The sequence below is a fragment of the Phascolarctos cinereus genome, unplaced genomic scaffold (genome assembly GCF_003287225.1).
Source record: "Phascolarctos cinereus isolate Bilbo 61053 unplaced genomic scaffold, phaCin_HiC Scaffold_726;HRSCAF=1367, whole genome shotgun sequence".
Lineage (NCBI taxonomy): Eukaryota > Metazoa > Chordata > Mammalia > Diprotodontia > Phascolarctidae > Phascolarctos > Phascolarctos cinereus.
Genome location: NW_027556098.1, coordinates 90755495 through 90775032, shown reverse-complemented (window position 1 = coordinate 90775032; position 19538 = coordinate 90755495).

Here is a 19538-nt window from a genome sequence, read left to right as displayed (position 1 = left end):
ATAAGCCATATCTGAAAAGTTATATATCATTTTATGTTTTAAGTTCATACTCTCTCTGTAAGGATGTGAATGGAATGTTTCATCTCATTCTTTTGTGTACTAAAGCTTTATTAGTACATTTCTAGAATTCTTAAGTTTCTTATAGTTTGTTCTCCTACGTCTTCACATTTTTATCTATATTGGTTCATAAAAAAACTCCCCAGTTTCCTTTGAAAATATCCGCTTCATCATTTCTTACGGTCTAGTAATATTTCATTACATTCATATACCACAATTTATTTAGTAATTCCCCACTAGGATGATACCCCTTTAGTTTCTAATTTCTGACTACCCTGAATGGAGTTATTATAAAGATTTTCTTTTGTACACATAGATATTTTCCTTTCATTCTTTTGGTGAATAGACATAGTAGTGATGTCATTGGGTCAAATAATATGCTCAGTTTGATAATCTTTTGGAGAATTAAAAATTGCTTTCCAGAATGACTGGACCAATTCACAGCTTCACCAATAATGCATTAGTGTAATTTCCCTCTCTCCCCTCTCCACCATGGTCCTTCCAGAATTTGGCTTTTTCCTCTTCTGTCATTTTTGCCATTCTGATAGCTGTGAAGTGGAAATTCAAAGTGGCTTTAATCTGCATTTGATTATTAGTGATTTAGATCATTTATTCATACAATTGTTGATGGCTTGGATTTTTTCCTTTGGAAACTGTCTGTTGATATTTTTTTTTAACCATTCACATATTGGAGAATGGGTCTTAGTGTTACAAGTTTGAAAGGATTTTTATATAACTTGAAAATGAAAACTTTTTTTTACAGAAATCCATTGTAACTATTTTCCCCACTTCCCTGTTTCCATCCAACTTTTCTACATTAAATTTCTTTGTGGAAACAGTTTTTTTAAAATTTTAAATAATCACAATTGTCTGTTTTAACATGTGGGATGTGCATTAACACTTATTCAATAATCTACTCTTCCCCTAGCCATAAACCCCACAAGTAATTTTCCATTCTCTTCTAATGTGGTAACGATAAGACCTTTTCATATCTAGGTGATGTATGTATTTGGAGCTTGTGGTCTATTGGGTGAAATTTTAGTCTAAATCCAACTTCTGCCAAACTTCTGTCCAGTTTATTCAGATATATTTATTTTCAATCAAATAATGTATCCATCCCCCAGTAACTGGGTCTTTGGATTTACCAACACTATACTACTGTATGTTTGCTACTGTATGTCATATGCCTATTTTGCTACACTGATAGATTTAATCTATTTTCAGGCCAGTACTAATTGTTGTAATGATTACAACTATAGTACAGTTTGAGATCTGGTATTGATAGAAAACCTTCCTCTCTACTTTTTTTTTCATTATCACCCCTGACATTTTTGAGCTCATTTCTACAGAAGAATTTTGTTATGATTTTTCAAGCTTTGTAAAGAATTCTTTAAAAGACTTTTATTGGCTTGACACTCAATAAACAAGTTGATTTAGATAGTATTGTCCATTTTATTATATTACTTTAACCTACCCATATCAATTAATGTTCTACAATTATTTAATTCTATCTTTATATAAAGAAAGCACTATAATAAGATTCATGTAGTCCCTTCTGAACCTGGATAGATACATTCTCAAGGAATTTACAGCTTCCATGTTCTTTCAAATGAATTTCTCTTTCTAATTATTTTTGTGGTTAGTTTTGTTGATTAGATACAGGAATGTTTATGTTTTGTATGTATTTATGATGTATCCTACGACTTTGATGAAATTATTAATCATTTCAATTAAGGTATTATTTGAATATTTAGGGTTCTCTAAGTATACCAACATATCATCTGCAAATCTTAGAGAAATAAGACTAATGCAAAACAGTTACAATAATGTGAAGACTAAAAGAGACTGGAAATCACCAAAGTGGAAGAACAGTTGTTTACTTCATAACTCCCCACTCAAAAATAGCTCAAAAGAATTACACACACACACACACACACACACACACACACACACACACACAGAGTCTGTAAAAATATTAAAAGTCCAATTCAGAAGATAAGATGACAAAATAATGGAATAAAGTAAAAAGTATCCCAAAAAAACTTTGGAAATGTAAATGCTTGGACCTTCCTCTCAACCTTCTCTTACCTACCCACGCTATGTGTCAGACAAGACCAGCATAAGCAATTGCAAAGCTTGAGTTTCATGGTTTCAAAACTAGAAACAAAGAAAAAAAATGCATCTGGGGAGAAATGGCTAAAGATATGTTAAATTAATACAATGAAATAATACTTTGCTATAGAAAATAATGCATATAAATTCAAACAAACTTTTGAGCATTCATGCAGAATGAAGTAAGCTGAGGAAAACAACATATAGAACGACAGAAACAATTCAAAAGAAAAGAGCCTTGTAAAATGAATGGGAACACTATCATGGTCAATCTTGTCTGTGGAAAAGACATAAGGAAATACACATCTCTTTACCATTGGAGGAGGGAAGTACTGTGGGTAAGAAATATTATTTAAGTCCTCAGATAAAAGAGATGTGTTGTTGTTGTTGTTTTTATCTTTTCATTTTGTTTTATTTTAGCTTTTCCTTCTTTATTATAAGGAAAGAAACATGGAGGGAAAGAACATATTCAGAAACAACTGTGAAGTTAAAATAAAAGGCACCAATAAAACCTTTAAAAAAAAGTTAAGCCAATGGGTTCTAGAATATTAGCTTACTTTCAAAATATTCAAAATTATGAATAACTGTTAAGAAGGAAGAAAACCTTCAAAGATTAAAAAAACATTTCAAGGAGATTCTAAAATAATATGAAATTTTAAAAAATATATATTTTTCATACACAGTCATGACAGGGAAGGTATCAAAAAATTCTTGAAAATATTCTGTGCCAGAACTGTTTTCTTAGAGAAAATATAAAAATGCATCGCGCAGGCTTTCATATTTCTGTAGTAGACTTTAGCTATACCATTACACAAATGACAGAATAATGTAAAAAATATAAAATCTTATTGTTTCTATTACTTGCATATGACAAAGCAGGGCAAAATGTAACCTTAAAGGGAGATAGAGCCTTACATAAGATGTTCACCAATTGTGTAGATGTCCTAAACAGGTCCAAACAGGAGAAGAATTCTTAATAATTTATGAAGACTCTAAGTATGCTTATGTGTAGATGGCACTGTACTAATTACTTTGAATTGTAGAACACTACAAAGCCTCTTCAATGAAATCAAGTCATTTCTAAAACAATAGATAACATGAACACTGTAAAAACAAAGTGAATGAAAAATGCCTATTGCCCACATTAAAATACGCATTTGGACTAGTTGCCCCCTGAATTATTCAATCAATGTGTGTGCGCGTGTGTGTGTGTGTGTGTGTGTGTGTGTGTGTGTATGCATGTGTGTGTATATCTTGTCCAAGTATCAAATACAAATGAGTAGTAAGTAGAGACAGAGCAGAAGGAAAAGAACGTACACAATTATTTCAGACCAAAGATATTTCATGAAAATGTATAAGAAGGAAAGTAGCAATTAAACCTTACCCACATACACCTAGAACACACTCTATCACAATACATGCCAGTGAAATGAGTGGACATGCATTGGAAACAGAAACAAAAAGGTACACAGTCAAGGAATATGTGCGGCTAGGGTTCACATCTCAAGAAACACCCATATAGTTAAGCCATATCAGTAAAAGCATGAACAAATAGAAAACATGTTCATAGAGGGAAAACATATCTTTGATTCTATTTTCTACTAATGGTTGTTAAAAAGCCACTATTTTCTATTAATGTCATTAAAAATGTTTCTGATAGGCTTGCTCCATGTTGGCCTCATAACCTTTACTGGATTCTGCTTAGCTGAATACAGTCTTTTTTCATAATGCTAGACACAGCTTGGCTAGACCAAAGGTTTCTGCTAGTGCTTTGCCTGTCTTTATTCATATGTAACCTGCTCAGGCTGATAGTAATGTTGTTCTCCTCCAGCTTCTGGTTCAGCTGAAATCCTTGTCTGTATCTTTCTCATGTGAAGAACAGGTACTCCTAGACTCTTTTGGTTTAAACCCCATAGGCTTTTTCTTACTATGGATCTTTTTTATTTTGGCGGGGGAGAGGGGGGAAGGCCAAAAGCCCTTTCTTGGGACCAGCAAAAAAATAAAAATTATTTTTCTCCTAATCTGTTCCCTTAAAGAATATTGATTATGAAGCTTGTCATATCATCAGGAAAAGATTTTTTACCCCCAGTAACAACCACTTTAGAACAAAGAGCAAGGTCTTCAGAGCTAGCTGAGGTCCTGTGGGTAATTTTTTTTTCTCCTGTAGACTAAATTTCCTTTATGTTGATGTTGGGATCTCCATCAAAAATCTTACTGTAGCAGTTTAGCACGAGTATTTCAAATGCAATCACGCCTCCATTTTAATTTCTGAAGTTGAGATTATAAACCAGGTAATGATATTTGAGTAATAATTACTAAGATTCCCCATTCATCTAACCTTAAATCTTGTCTGTTCTCCCAGGTAAGTGAGTAGATGAGTATAAGAGGGTATGGGAAGGGTACTTAGCCAAGCTAAGCAAAAGCCTGGAAAAGCATCGTTTCCTGTCTTCCACTTACCTGCCTTCCTGGATTTTTCATAATCAGATGCAGCCAGCCTCAGAGAGGCTTTGAACCACTCTTTACACTACTTTGCATTGCTGCCTCCAATATTTGCATCTAAGCTGGTGGGGGAGAGGAGGAAGATGGGGGTCCTTTACCTACATGAAGAAAATGCTGTGATTCCCAAAGGTAACGTTGAAGGCCAGAGGGATGGTCAAGACTAGTCAAACACACAAGATTTGAGTTTGGAGGAGCTGAATTAAAGTTTGGAGTACTAGACTCAGATTACCCATTAGTTCTTCTTAAAAAAAAATGCCTGCTCTCATGAATTGAATGACAATTCTAGTTCTTTTCATTTAAAGACAAATTGCATGACATTTTAAGAAAACCGTTGTCCACATTCTGAACACATGTAGTCTCTTTACTATGGAAAACATTGTTAGCATGAAGTGATTTATCGGTTTCTCTAAAGCCACAAAGTGGGCAATTTTAGTTTTCTAAGCATTATATACTATACTACAATATGCTGCTAGGTGGTGAAGTGTGATAGAGTGTCAGGCCTAGAGTCAGAAAGGCTCATCTTCCTGAGTTCAAATCTGACCTCAGACACTTACCGCTGTGTGATTCTGGGCAAGTCACTTAACCCTATTTGCCTCAGTTTCCTCATCTATAAAAAGAATTGGAGAAGGAATGCAAACTACTCTAGTATCTTTGCTAAGAAAAACCCCAAGTGGGGGGGTCACGGAGAGTCAGACACAGCTGAAACAACTGGACAACAACACCAATATGTTCCAAATTTCCTCCTTAATCACAGTGGAAATGGAACAGATAAATGACTTTTCTGTGAAGATTAGAGAGAGAATCTCTTCCAGCAGATATTACCTTCAATTAATGGTTCACAAACACCTCTGTTACAAAATGATAGATTACAAAGTATTACTTAGCAAAACATTAAAAGAATGTTTTGTTTCTCACAAAACAGAGACAAAACAAATATCCTTTTAAACAGCTGCTTTCTCATAATTTATGGCTGTTCAGTTCATTCTGTCTGGGTAGGGCAGAGACATAAATAGTTTAATTAAAGATCTACAGCTCCTATGTAAGTAAAAACCTAGGGCATGATTGTATTGAGCTAAAAGAAGCAGCAGACTATGGCTCCTGGTACATCTGGAAAGGAAATAGCTGAATGGTGATGTATAGAAAGGCTCCAGAGAGACAGACAGAGTCTGCACCCCTAAGAGGCATATGGGTTCAAATTGGAGCCAGCTGACAGATAGCTATTCAAACAAATCTGTGTTCATGAAACAAGACAGAGTGAAAGAAAGATCTATCCAACTGAAAGACTTAATTTGTTGAAGTATTGTGTCTGTGTGAATTTTAAAGTGGACAGATTAGTTCAATTGGAAGAAGGAATGTGAGGCCCTTCTGCTCATTTCAATAGCATCCAAAATGGACCAAGAATGGGACTAAGGAAATTAGGAACTGGAAACCAAAACATAAAGCAATTGTTGTTTCTGTGAAAGGTAAGGTAAATCTTAGGCTTTGGGGTGAATTCTCTCCTATGACTTAGGCTGCATTTCTTAACACAGATCACATAATCTTGTGAGGGTAAGTAAGGAGAACAGTGTGATTTTAGTTTAGCAATAAGTTATTTCCCAAACAACTGGCTGCTCATCAGTTATGTACATAATAACTGCTTTAGTTGACTGAACAAGATTTTATTTGGCGCATTTTTTCCCAAACTAGTTTATGCTTAAAACCTAATTCACTCACTTCCAAGGAAAGCTCCATGAACTACATTATCTCATTCACTGCACTAAGGCCCCTTTAGCATGCTGCTAAATAAATGACTTCAGCAATAAACTAGATTCTTTTTTTTTGGCCCTATGAATCAGCAAAAATATTCAGCATGTCTTATGCCCAAGGTATACTGATGTTGGAAATATACAATTCAATCCTTATCCTAACAGGATTTAAAATCTAAATGGGCATCAATAGGTAAAAATAAATAGAATAATAATTTTTACTCTGAGAGGCTCTGAGATGGCACAGGTTTGGAAAGGATGTATTAGCAGATTAAAAAAATGGACTCAAACCGGAATAATTAATGTTATAAAAAAGACCCAGGTGGTAGACTCAAATGATCACTGGATCATACCTCTAGAACTGCAAGGGACTTCAAAGATCATTTAATGCTAACAGCTCATTAGATGGCTGAAGATACTTGGGTCCAGAGAGTGATAACTTTCTCCCATTCACATAGGTAGTAGCCATTACAGTCAAGTCCTTTCCCGGAGCTACCAATGAATTATATAGAGTACAAATGGGCAATTCAGATGATGACAGCTAGGAGAAGCTCTCAGGATGTCAAATACTACACAGATAAATTGAACCAATTGATTATGAAGACGACAAGTACTAAAGGGTATAAACAAACACAGAGGGAGAGGATCAATACTACATTGGCCAGTCACTTGTGACTCTCATGCCTCCTACTTATATATGTCAGAATGTGGTTGGAAGTCAAAATCTTCAACTTTCAAATCAGAAAGATGGACAATTTTGAGTTTGGTAGAAGTTACAGTGAAGTTCTATTGCAAAAGTATGAGTAACACTGAGGAAGAGGCAGAGAACAAGGTTTTAAGGAGTGGGAGGGAAGAAGAAGGACAGAAAAGGAGGGAAATAAAACAGCTCTTTCAATTGGGAAAAGGATGGAACAGACGTATAGGGCCTTTGAATGCTAATTTTTTTCCAGGCCTTCAACTCTCTAATTCGAAGTTATTCTCCTAGAGGCCAACCTTTATTGTTAATTTCTTTTTTAAGAAAACTTTTAGCTATTTATGTGACCCTGGGAAAGTCATTTGATCTCTCTCATCCTCAGTTTTCCCATCTGTAAAATAAGGATAATAATAGCACCTATCTCACAAGGTTGTTGCTAGGATCTAACTAGATAATATATGGAAGGTGCTTTGAAACACTCAAGCACTATAGAAAAGCTAATTAATGTTGTTTTCATTGTTTCTGTTGTGATTCCTATACTGAAAGTACATACAAAGTGGAAGTGTTTGACTCATCTTGGCTTGAACCAACCCAGCACAGTCTAGTCTAAAGATGTATGGCAAAGGCTTCCTTTCACTCTGCTTGGTCTGTCTAAAGTCTCCCTGTTTCATTTGACTCTCTGTAATGAATCTCTATCTGAGCCAGGGGACAAAATCTATCAAATCTATTTCAAAGCTAGTGCTTCAGGCATCTCCCATTGCTGGCCAAGCCTTTTATTTCATTGATACTCAGCCACAGTGGATGACATACCCTGTCCTTTCTCACAGAGACAGAAATGAGACTTTCATCAAAGATATATCCTCCTCCTACCCTGACAGGCTTAGCCAGCCCTGTTAGGCCTCCACAATAGACCCTATCCCCAGGAATCTGAATCCTAGGAGCCTCTTCCCCCTAAATTTTTGCCCTTATATACTCTATGGGCTTCTAGGCCTCTTCTCTGCACATCCTAAGAAATTCAGAGGCATTTCAGATCCTGGAGTGAACCCCCTTCCCAGTATCCACTCTACCTAACTCCTGTAATCATCTGCTCTCTACCTCTACCAGACTGAGAAAGGGGATTGTTCTTTGTTTCACACACAACTCTAAACCATCATAGATATCGAATCCCCAGGGTCCTTCTATTTGGTAGTGATAGAGGAGGAAGGAAGCAGGGAAGTTGGGCCCTTTCCTTGACCCTTACACCTTCTACTCTGGTCATGCTTTAAAGAGAGAGGGCGTGTGGAGGAGTCAAAGTAACAGAGTTAAAAATCTAAAAATCTTGGTCCTAGTTCTTACTCATCTTCAGGAACCCAAATAATTCACTTGACTGGTTTGGGCCTAATCATCAAAAATGGAAGGCTTGTATTGAAATGTCTTTTAAGTCCCTATCAATTCTTCAGTGCTATGGTACCTATGCAGGAGTGATATTGAACATCTTCCCCACTGTGCAGCTAGCAGAAAAGCTGTGTTCTCAGGGAAATATCAGATTATGGTGTATAGACTATTAAGAGACCTCTAACTCATCCCCAGTTTGAGCAAGTTCATATTTAACTAATCCCAGACTCTATTTTTTTTCAAAGGTCCATGATGTAGCTGGGGATCTCTACTCTTCCCTCTCCCTTCATACTTTATCAAGTATTTGGAAAGGTAGAGGTCCCTAATTCCTATTGTCCTGGCTACAGTGCCCACAAGATTCCTATCATTTTCCCCTTGGAAGGAAATCAGTAAAAATACAATGTGAAAGTGCAGAATAGCCTCTATTGTCCAATCCTTGTGCATGGGGAAGGAACAATAGGTCACCAGTTTGCTTAGGGCTACTTTTTTGGCTCACATCACAAGATGAGGTTCTAGTTTGATAGGACTAAACTCAGTAGCATCGATCAGTTATGAATATTGAGGATGTGGTTTGGGGGCCAGTGGTCTGAAAACAGGGCCCACTAGGGACAGCTAAGTGGCACAGTGGATAGAATGCTGGGCTTGGAGTCAAGAAGACCTGAGTTCAGAAACATTAACCTGGGCAAATCACTTGACCTTTCTCAGCCTCTACTTCATCACCTATAAAAGGAGAGTGCCAGACCTGGCCCCCTAAAGTCACTTTCAGTTCTCAAACTATGACCCTATCATATAGCTATCACTGAAGAAGCTCAGCTCATGATGTCACATACTTGGTCTTCAATATGGAACCTGTCTGATAAGTATTACTCCTTAATTTTAAACATCCTCAAAACCACTCTCCTCTTTGACCAACCTCTTTCTCCTCCCTGCCACCCTCCTCCCTTGCCCTTGCCAAAAATTTTGAAAATAATAATAATAGAGTCCAGAAATCTCCTAGAAAAAAAGGATAGTGTGTTTACTTCCTGAACACTCTAACTCTAATAGACTGTACAATTCTGATGGATTCTTTTCTTTTTTTTTTCCACATCTATCCTAGCTAATCAGTTACCAAGTCCTCAGCAGTACTCAACAGTAAACTAGCAGATCTTATCTTGTTTGTTTTCCAGGAAGCACTAGCAGAAAATTTCATAAGTATAGATGGCAAAGCAACTTTATTCCCCAGTCCCTTTTCCTAGATTCTGTATCTCTGATCAGCTTATTTATAAAACTTCACCACAGATATCATTATTTCTGGCAAACACCTAAGCTCTGTAGATATAGTCCTAAAGAACTATTTTCTAAATGTCCCAACAGACTTAATTCTTAAGATGATGATGATGATGATGATGATGATGATGATATTTATACAATATTTTAAAGTTTGTCATGTCGTTTGATCCTCACAACAACCCAAGGCCAGCTGGGTAGTTCAATGTCTATAGCACTGAGTCTGGAGTCAGGAAGAGTTGAGTTCAAATTGGACCTCAGATACTTACTTACTAGCTGTGTGACCCTGGGTAAGTCACTTAACCTCTGTTTTCTTTAATCCACTGGAGAAGAGAATGACTAACTACTTTGCTAAGAAAACCTCATGGATGGGGTGGGGAGCAGGTAAATTAAGTAATAAGAGGGCAAGGTAGAAGGCAGAAGTAAAGTAAAGGAGTCAGGAGGGATAGGAAATAAGAGCTACACACAAACATAAAGTAAAGTTCAGGAGCAGAATTTGTTAGGGGAAAAGGAGCAGAGGTGATAATCATGATATTGTACAAAGTTAAGGATAAAATGGATTTAATCAAAAGAGAAAAATAGGGAAACTACATTAGGTGCCAGCCATATTCATAAACATTGTTTCGGACTATTTAAAACAAATGGGCAATATAAGGTTGGGATATTGCTGTGGTGTAGGAAATAATGAGTTGGTGGACTTGGAAAAATATGGAAAGACTTAGACTTATGAAGGAAGAAGTTATTCACCCTCAGAGAACAGAAGACAAATAAGTTTGGTATGGTCTTACAAAGATGCATATCAATATGAGTATAATTAGAGATATCTAAGTACATGTATGTACACATGTATGTATGTATGGATATATGTGTGTATATACACATATGCATATATTTATATGTATATGTCTATATATGTGTATGGATGTATATATATATGTATATATGTGTGTATGTGGGTATATAGATATTCATATATACACATACAATGCACAGTATTTTTTATTTTATATATTATATATTATATCTGCTTTCTTGAAATAGAAATGTCTTGCTGCATATTTTGAATCCTCTCTCACATTCTGCTGTGCATATGGCAATGCTTCTTTTTTTTTCTTATTTTATATTTAAGTTCAAAATTTTAAAAAATTACAAAAATAAAAAAAATAAAAAACAAACCCTATGGATAGCATTGGTGGGCTGTGGTCCACAGGGTCATGAAGAGTCGGACACAACTGAATGACTGGACAACAACTTTGGGAGGTAGATGCTATTGTTATCCCCATTTTAGAGATGATGAAATTGAAGTTGAGAGAACCAAACTAACTTATAAGGGTTGTCCAGCTAACTAGGGTCTGAGGCAGAATTTAAACTTAGAAACTCCTGAGCAGCCAGGTGGCACAGTGGATAAAGCACTGGACTTAGAGTCAGGAGAATCTAAGTTCAAATCCGACCTCATACCTGACTCTTAATAGTTATGTGACCCTGGGCAAGTCATTTAACCCCAATTGCCTCACCAGCACCACTACCATAGCATCAGTACTACTATTTACTTAAATGCATGAGCAATTAAATCTAATATTAAGATGACTTATAACTGAATAAATTGAATAATGAATAAAGAACTGGCCTCCTTAAGAAAAGTTACTTCCCCATTCTGCCTCTGTCTCACATTGGCTTCTGATTGCCATATTTCACCACATAATCATTGCACCGTCTTTTTCAGTCCAAAATATGGTTTACAACATTTCATGGCATAATTTTCACATGGTATAATTCTGTTCTGCACATTGCTTAAAGGGTAAACAGAGCAGCAAGGAATTTACCAGTAGCATATGGGTACACATTTATCTCTCCTGCATTGTGAGCCATGAGCCTAGAGAATTCTCGGGGCACATGCATTGTCAGTATATTTCCCAAAGCTGACTTGAGTGGTTTGTTTAGAGTGCTGCAGAACTAATGGTATTGCCACTCAACCCAATGAAGAGCTATAGGCCCAAGGGGAGCAGGGGAGCAGGCAAAGCTGCCATGAGTAAGTCACACGATATGGTAAGACTTTCATCTTCCCAATTTTAATGTATATTCACGAGTACATAATGGTGAGGTGCATCCTAATCTTGCACCAAAGAGAGTTAGTAATAAGTGATTTTTAAGGAATATTGTCACAATTTTTAAAAGCTTCACATAATGGTCGCACCCCACTTTTTGGCCAAAAATTGACATAAAATCTGTGATGATTGTGTACTGAAATTTGGTACAAGTCATTTCACTGCACCCCATCCCTCAAATCTTAGTGCCCCCAGGCACCTATCTGAGGAGATAAGTTCAGATCAACAATGGTAGACAGTGTGTACTTACTGGAATTCTCTGCATTAGTGAAATTATAGGTTCAGATAAAACAGAGCAAAAAGAAAAAAATGCACAGCTCACTGGGAGAAGCACTAGGGTTATAAAGACAAAATGAAGGATGCCTTCTTTCGAGGATTGTATGTTCTATAAACTTTGCACAAATAAGTATTCCACAATAATTTGAAGTCAGTACATGGGAGAGCATAACAAGAGTACTAACTCTCGGGGATTCTGGAAAGGATTGCCATAGGATATGATACCTGAAGGGAAGCTGAAGGAGGCTACAGATTCTGTGAGGGTGAGCTGAAGAAGTACTAACACCCAGGCATGAAGGACAACCTACACAAGGATATGAAAGTAGGAGTTTTGAATCCAGGCTGAAGGGTCCTCAAATGCATCTATTTGAGTAAAATGGAGATTTTTTTTGATCCAGAAGCACAGGGAGCCGCTGATGTATATTAAGTAGAGGTGTAACATTGTGAAATCAGTGTTATTTTGATACCAATAGCAAATACCAATAGGGAAACACATTTATTTGAAAGGGTTCTTCATGACAGAAACATTATAGAGCATATGTAAAAAATAAAATGTTGGGGAAAATCTACACAATGATAAAAAGAGCCAGCCCTAACTTCTATTCTGCTAGTATTCTTAATTATCTTTCATAGATAACAATACATCATGGAAAACTAGGTCTCACTCAAGATATTTCTAGATTCAGATAAAAATTCAAATGATAGTGAGCATATAAGATTTATTTTACAGGGAAAAATTATATTTATATACTTGGATCTCTTTTGGTTAAGTCAAATACATAAATCATCATGGGGTTAGAGAGAGAAAAGATATTACTATCCTAATTTTAAAGGTCACATGAATTGCCCCAAATCCCTGTATATCAGTGGCAATTCAAGAATAAAATGTCAGGACTCTTAAGTGCTGATCCAAGGTCAGGCTGGAATACCATAGTGGAAAAATAACAAGGTGGCCAAGGTCCTTATGGTGCTGATATTCTGTGATCCTGAAATTCCATTATAGGGCATGTCAGGAAACTTGTCTCGGTCTGGCCCTGGCTGTGATGCCTAACAGCTGGATGATGCTGGGAAAATCACACCCAATCTAGGCCATTGTTTCATCTTTTTTTTAAAAGTAAGTGGTGGGGAAAGGGGGGCTGGACTGGATGAAATTAACTTGAGTATATAATTCTATGAACAAGAAATGATATGCATCTTGTACCTTTTAGAGTTGTTACTAACCTTTTGGTTTCTGGAATTTGAGGGTACTATACTTGAAAGTCATGAGGTTAGAGTGAGAGAAAATATTACTCTCCTCATGCTATCCTGTGATCAAAAATTTTAAAAAAATTGTTGTCATCTCTGACAGATAATTAAGAATACTAACAGAATCTAGATTAGGGCTGGCTGGCCAGCTCTTTTCATTATTTTATAGTGATATGTGTGTGTGTGTGTGTGTGTGTGTGTGTGTGTATGTATGTATTATGTATGTATGTAAAATAAGGTTCCTATTACTAAGAAACCCTTCAAATACCAATCCTGACCTTGAGGAGGTTATGCTTGAGTGGTGCGTGAGTTTGGTGGGCTGGTGGAAAGAATCCAAGAATAATTCTGCTGAGAAATCAGATGGGGGATGGGAGGGAAGTGAAGGCAGGAGTGGGAAAAGTGGAAAATACACCCACTTTAGAGAAGAAGGAGTTGGGTTCTAATGCTGCTGCTAATACTTATTGACTGTGGGAAATGAGCTCAGTTGATTTATCTCTAAAATGAAGGGGTCAAACTAGATAACCTCTGACAGCCCTTCTGGCTCTAGATGGAAGCAGTGTCTCTGAAGCATTGCAGTTGCCTGGGGAAGCTATACACATTCAAGTGGGACCCTCACGACTACTAGCAGGGATCCTGGAATAGACTGTTAGTTACCCTACGATTCCCATCATAGTAGTGTGGGACCAAGCCAATTGCTTAGGAAAGTATAGAAAGGAGGGTTCAAATAATTGTTTTTGAAAATTATATTTTTACTGCTAGTCACATACTCCAAAGAGATCAGATGGAAAGAATGATACCAGATGAAAATAGTCACTGCAGTGCTTTTTCTGTGGTAGCAAAGAACTGAAAACAAAGTAACAAGTACAACTATAACAAAAATTACAACTATGACTACAATTACAACTGTGACTACTAGTACTAGTACTAGTACTACTACTACTACTACTATGATACTGCAAAAAGTGACATATATGAAAAGTTCAGAGAAGGATAACAAAGCTTATAACAAAGTTCCAACTAAAGAAACTGATACAGAATAACATAAACATAATCAAGGAAAAAATACACAAAACGATATAACAATGCAAATGAAGGAAAATAAAAACAAAAACAAAAGCTGCTGTGCACGACATAGATAGAATGACCCCAAAGAAGAGGTGAGAAAATGTACCTCATACCTTTCATTGAAGACGTCAGGGAATGTGAGTTTGAAGTATCACATATGATATCAGACACAGTCAATGTATTTATTTCTTTTTCTGGTTCACTTTTCCCCATCTCCTTTATTTTTCATTACAAGGGTCAGCTCTACGGTTCAGGAAGGAGGTAAGTATCTATTTGTAAATTAAGGTAATGGACAAAAAAAAAAGATATCAGCAAAATTTGTTGTTATTGTTGCTGTTTTTAAATTATATGTTTAGCTGCCTTAAAAAGTATAGTATTTCCACATGTCCGATAGGAACTTCCCCCACCCCCCTCCCCTGCCCAAGCTTCTGAGTTTGAGCTTGACTAGAAAGAAATCATGCTACCCCAAGGACTGTTCCAAGTAACACTGACATAAGAATTGCATTTGGATTTGCCAAGCATTTCATTCCATGTGATGGAAGGTACTTAGATATAAGATCTACCTATGAACTATGTTGATAAATATGTATTGCTAAATGCTCATAGTACATAGTAATTTCCAGGTCTGCCATTTTACTGACTTTCTATATGTCCTAGTTTCTTCTAAATTGCTTCAGTGTCCCACCTTTTAAAGTCAAGGAGACTCAAAGGATGACTGAGAGAGAAGAAGACTTCAACCGGCGTTACACTGTTGCTATGAATCTGAAGGTTGAAAAGAGATTTAGTCACTCATTCCATTTCATTCAGTAGTGTTGTTATGCTTCTTCCACTACCCAAGAAGAAGTTCATGCGCATGAACTATAATGGTGAACCTTGGTGAGGCCTTGCTGCAACTCCCATTGAGATACATCCTCTGAGGGCACTGAGCATAGTTAGCATTTTGCTAGATTTTCTACTTTCACTAGAAAAAGAAGGGGAACAAAATAAGATTATAAAACAGAGGAAAAAAGATGTAAAATATAAAAGACATGTCTCAAATAATGTAGATCCTGTCTTGATTATTACTCAAGCAACCTCCCAGCTGATTGCAGCATTCAGTATTTGGGGATAAAAGCAATTGCAGGGAGAGTGGACATTGCTCCTCTGACCAGGAAAGATCTTCACCTTTACTCATTTAACAGCTCTTAGCTGCTTTGAGTTCAGGACTGAGGAAGACTCTCACTGTGTACTGACCTCGCTGGTTACAAAGATGGTTTTTCATCTTGTATCCTTTCCTTGTTCTTGACCTGTATCCGCTCCAGCTAAGTCAATCATCTGTGCCATCTGGGTACCTGGGTTTAGGACAGTTTATTGAGCTGTCTAGAGCAACTGAACCAGCACTTTTACAGAAAATGTACTAGAAGGCAAATATACTGAAGGTATATTTAACCTTTAATTGTCCTTAAACAAACAAACAAACAAACACACCTAGAGTTAGGCTTCCTATCAAAATATTAGGGACATGATTTAAATTATTTATCTTAACAGAAATAAAAAAAATCCATAATAGAGAGTATTTGATTTGCCTTAAAATGTTCATTGCAGACTTAATGTGACTCTGAGAAAAGGCATTTATAATTAATTATAATTAATACATTAGTTTTGTTTATCAGTCATGTCTATCTCTGTGACCCCATGTAGGATTTTCTTGGCAAAGATGCTGGAATGGTTTGTCATTTTCTTTTCCAGCTCATTTTACAAATGAAGAACTGAAGCAAATGGGGTTATGTGATTTGCCCAGGGTCACACAACTAGTAAATGTCTGTGGCCAGATTTGAACTAAGGAAGATGAGTCTTCCTGACTCCAGGCCTGGCACTCACTGTGCAACCTAGCTGCCCTTGTAATACCTAATAATCAAAACATAATATAAATCTCTCAGCTTAGTTGCCCAAGATACAAATTTCATAATCAGATTTTTTTTTCAGTCGAAGTCTTTGTAATGTCTTTTCACCTAATATCTTTTTTTTTTTTTGGTTAGTGGTGATAAGCAGTAGGGAGGAGGAGGGAAACAAAAACAATTAGGAGCATTTCAGGAAGGCACGTGTTAATTTAAAATGAAGAGGAAAATCATATTTTTTCACTTTTGGTTTCACCAATGCCTGCCCCAGACAACTGAGTTCCTTTAGTCTCCCACCATGAAGTCATTGATAGTCATGCAGACACTTACAAATGACTTTCCTTCTTTTCCCTAAAGGCAAGAGATATTGTTTTCTATTGCTAGTGTGTCAGTATGGATTAAACAGATATAAAAGATGATGGGCATTTTAACTGACAGAGAATGAATGATTGAAACTGGGCAAAATAACTTACGGTCTCAAGGTTGTGTCACGTCATTCATTTGAAAGCCATCTGCCTAGACAACACAAACAACTTTGCCAATAAAAATGATTGTCAGACCTGTCAATGGTTGGGGAGATGGATAAAATTAAGACAGGGAAAAATTTTCTGAAGATACTACAACCTTTTTGAATTTGGCAGCTACTCCAATGAACTGAGGTGTGGCATTTATATAATAATCAGGCTAGGCCCTGCCTTACAGCAGAGTATAACCTTTATAGAGAGTGGGGGACCTGGAGTTAGGAAGATATGAGTTCAAATTCTGCCTCAGACATTTACTACCTATGTGACTGGGCAAGTCACTTAATCTCTGCATCAATTATCTCATCTTAATAATCGCACATATCTCTCAGGATCGTTGTGAGAAGTAAATGAGATAATTTCTGTAAAGTACTTTGAAAACCTTAAAGAGCTATTGAAATGATATGTTGTTGTTATCGTTACATAGTTAGAGTCACATGTGCTATGTGGTATGATACGAAGGATATCTACCATGAAAATTTCCTTGCCTAATAATCTTGCTATTCAGGCATTTCAGTTGTGTTTAACTCTTTGTGATCCCATTTGGGGATTTTGGTAAAAAATACTCAAGTGCGTTTTTTTCATTTCTTTCTCCAGTTCATTTTACAGAGGGAAAAAAATGAGATAAACAGGGTTAAATAACTTACCCTACACCTTGGTTAGATTTGAGCTCAGGAAGATGAGTCTTTCTGACTCCAGACCCTGCACTCTATCCACTGCACCACCTAGATGCCAACTTTTGACTTACTGAACTGGATTTCACACCCTAGATGTCAGCCTTGAAGATCTGAGCTTCCTTTGGAATGTTCAGACTTGTGAATAGTCTTGGACAGCCAAGGCTTTTGACTTCAGTTTCCATATCTGGAGTGGCATGCTTTCTCCCCATATCCAATATAAGCCCTGTTTGTTCTGCTTTTGAAGTAGGTCAGTACACTTCCACTTCTCTTCTCTGTCATTGCTTTTATCCTGGTGCAGGCCTTCATCACCTCACTCCTGTACTACTGCAACAACTTGATGGTCGGTCTCCTTAACTCACATTTTTATTCCACTTAGCTATCAAAGTGAGCTTCCTAAAGTACAAACCTAATTATGTCATCCCTTTACTTCATAAAGTCCAGTGGATCTCTATTACCTTGAAGATCAATATAAAATCATGTGTTCACCTTTTAAAGTCCTCTATACCCTATCTGCTTCCTGCTTTTCTAGTCTTCTAGCACTTTACTTTCCTCCACAAACTCTATGATAAAATGACACTGGTCACATTGTGTTCCTTATACGGGACACTGTATCTCTTGATTCTGTGCACTTTTACAGACTGTCCTCCATTCCTAGAATGTTTTCTCTCCTCATCTCCCTTTCCTGGCTTCTTTCAAGTTTCAAGTAAAATCCTACTTCTTACAAAAGACCTTTCCCAGTCTTTCTTAATGGTAATGCCCTCCCTCTGAGATTATCTCTTTCTTATCTTGTTTGAACATAGGTGTTAGCATATTGTCTTCACCACTAGATTGTAAACTCCTTGAGAGCAGGTATTATTTTTACCGTTTTCTGTATCTTCAGCCTTTAGCACAATGCCTAACACATAGTAAGTGATTACTTAATGCTTTTTTGACTTTGCTTTCTCCTCACTGTGGTCTGAAGATGGTTAGACCATACCAATATCAAGGTTGGGGATGCAATGGCTATAGGAGAAGAAAGAGGAGTAGGACTGAGGACCACTGGAGGTGGAGGAAGGAGAGAGACCAAGCCACCCCTTCTTCCCCCAGCATGTGAATCTGTGGACTGACTGTCTTCACCAAGACTGTCCCACTGGAATCTCCTCACCCACCTAGTTGGCTCAGACTAAATTTAGTGAAGAATGGGTGTTCCTTACCACTTCTTGGTCCTCTCAACTCTCAATCAAATAACTGAATTTTCTCCCAGTGTCATATTTCCCAGTTAGGTCAATGATACCAATTTAATTTCCAGTTTCCACAAAAAAATGACTTTGGATTTCAACTCAGTCACATCATCTTCTCCCCTTTAATGTGGAGTAACTTGTTCTTTTGCCTGCTGAGAATGGTTGGTATAAAACTGAAGAAGTCTTCAGAAGGATCATAAGTTAAGAAACATTTAATAAGGGCCTACTATGTGTCAGGGAGTATACTAAGTTTTGAGGATACAAAGAAAAGAAAGAAAAAACAAAATAGTCTTTTTCCCTCAAAGACTTCACAATCTATTGGGGTAGACAATACGAACATGTACACAGAAGTTATATACAGGATAACTTGAAAGTAATCTCAGGGTGAAGACACCAAGATTAAAGAAAGATAGAGAATGGCTTCTTGCATAAGATAGGGTTTTAGCTGAAACTCAAAGGAAGTCAGGAAAGCTAGGAGTCAGAGACAATGGAGAGAAGTGTAGGTATTGGGGACACAATCCACAGATGAAGTGTCCTGCAGGAGACGCAGTAGAGAGACCAGCGCCATTGAATCACAGGATTTGTAGAAGGGAGTAAAGTGCAAGAAAACTGGACAGGTAGAAGGTGACTATGTTATAAAGGGCTAAACAGAAGGTTTTCTATTTGTTCTTGAAGGTTAATAGTTCAGTTATGGACATTTAGAGCCAGAGCTACTATAACCTTCCATTGTTAACCCTTCACATCCCAACATCCTTTGGCATATGACAAAAAGTAAAATCCTGGTTAATGACATGAGATTAAGATC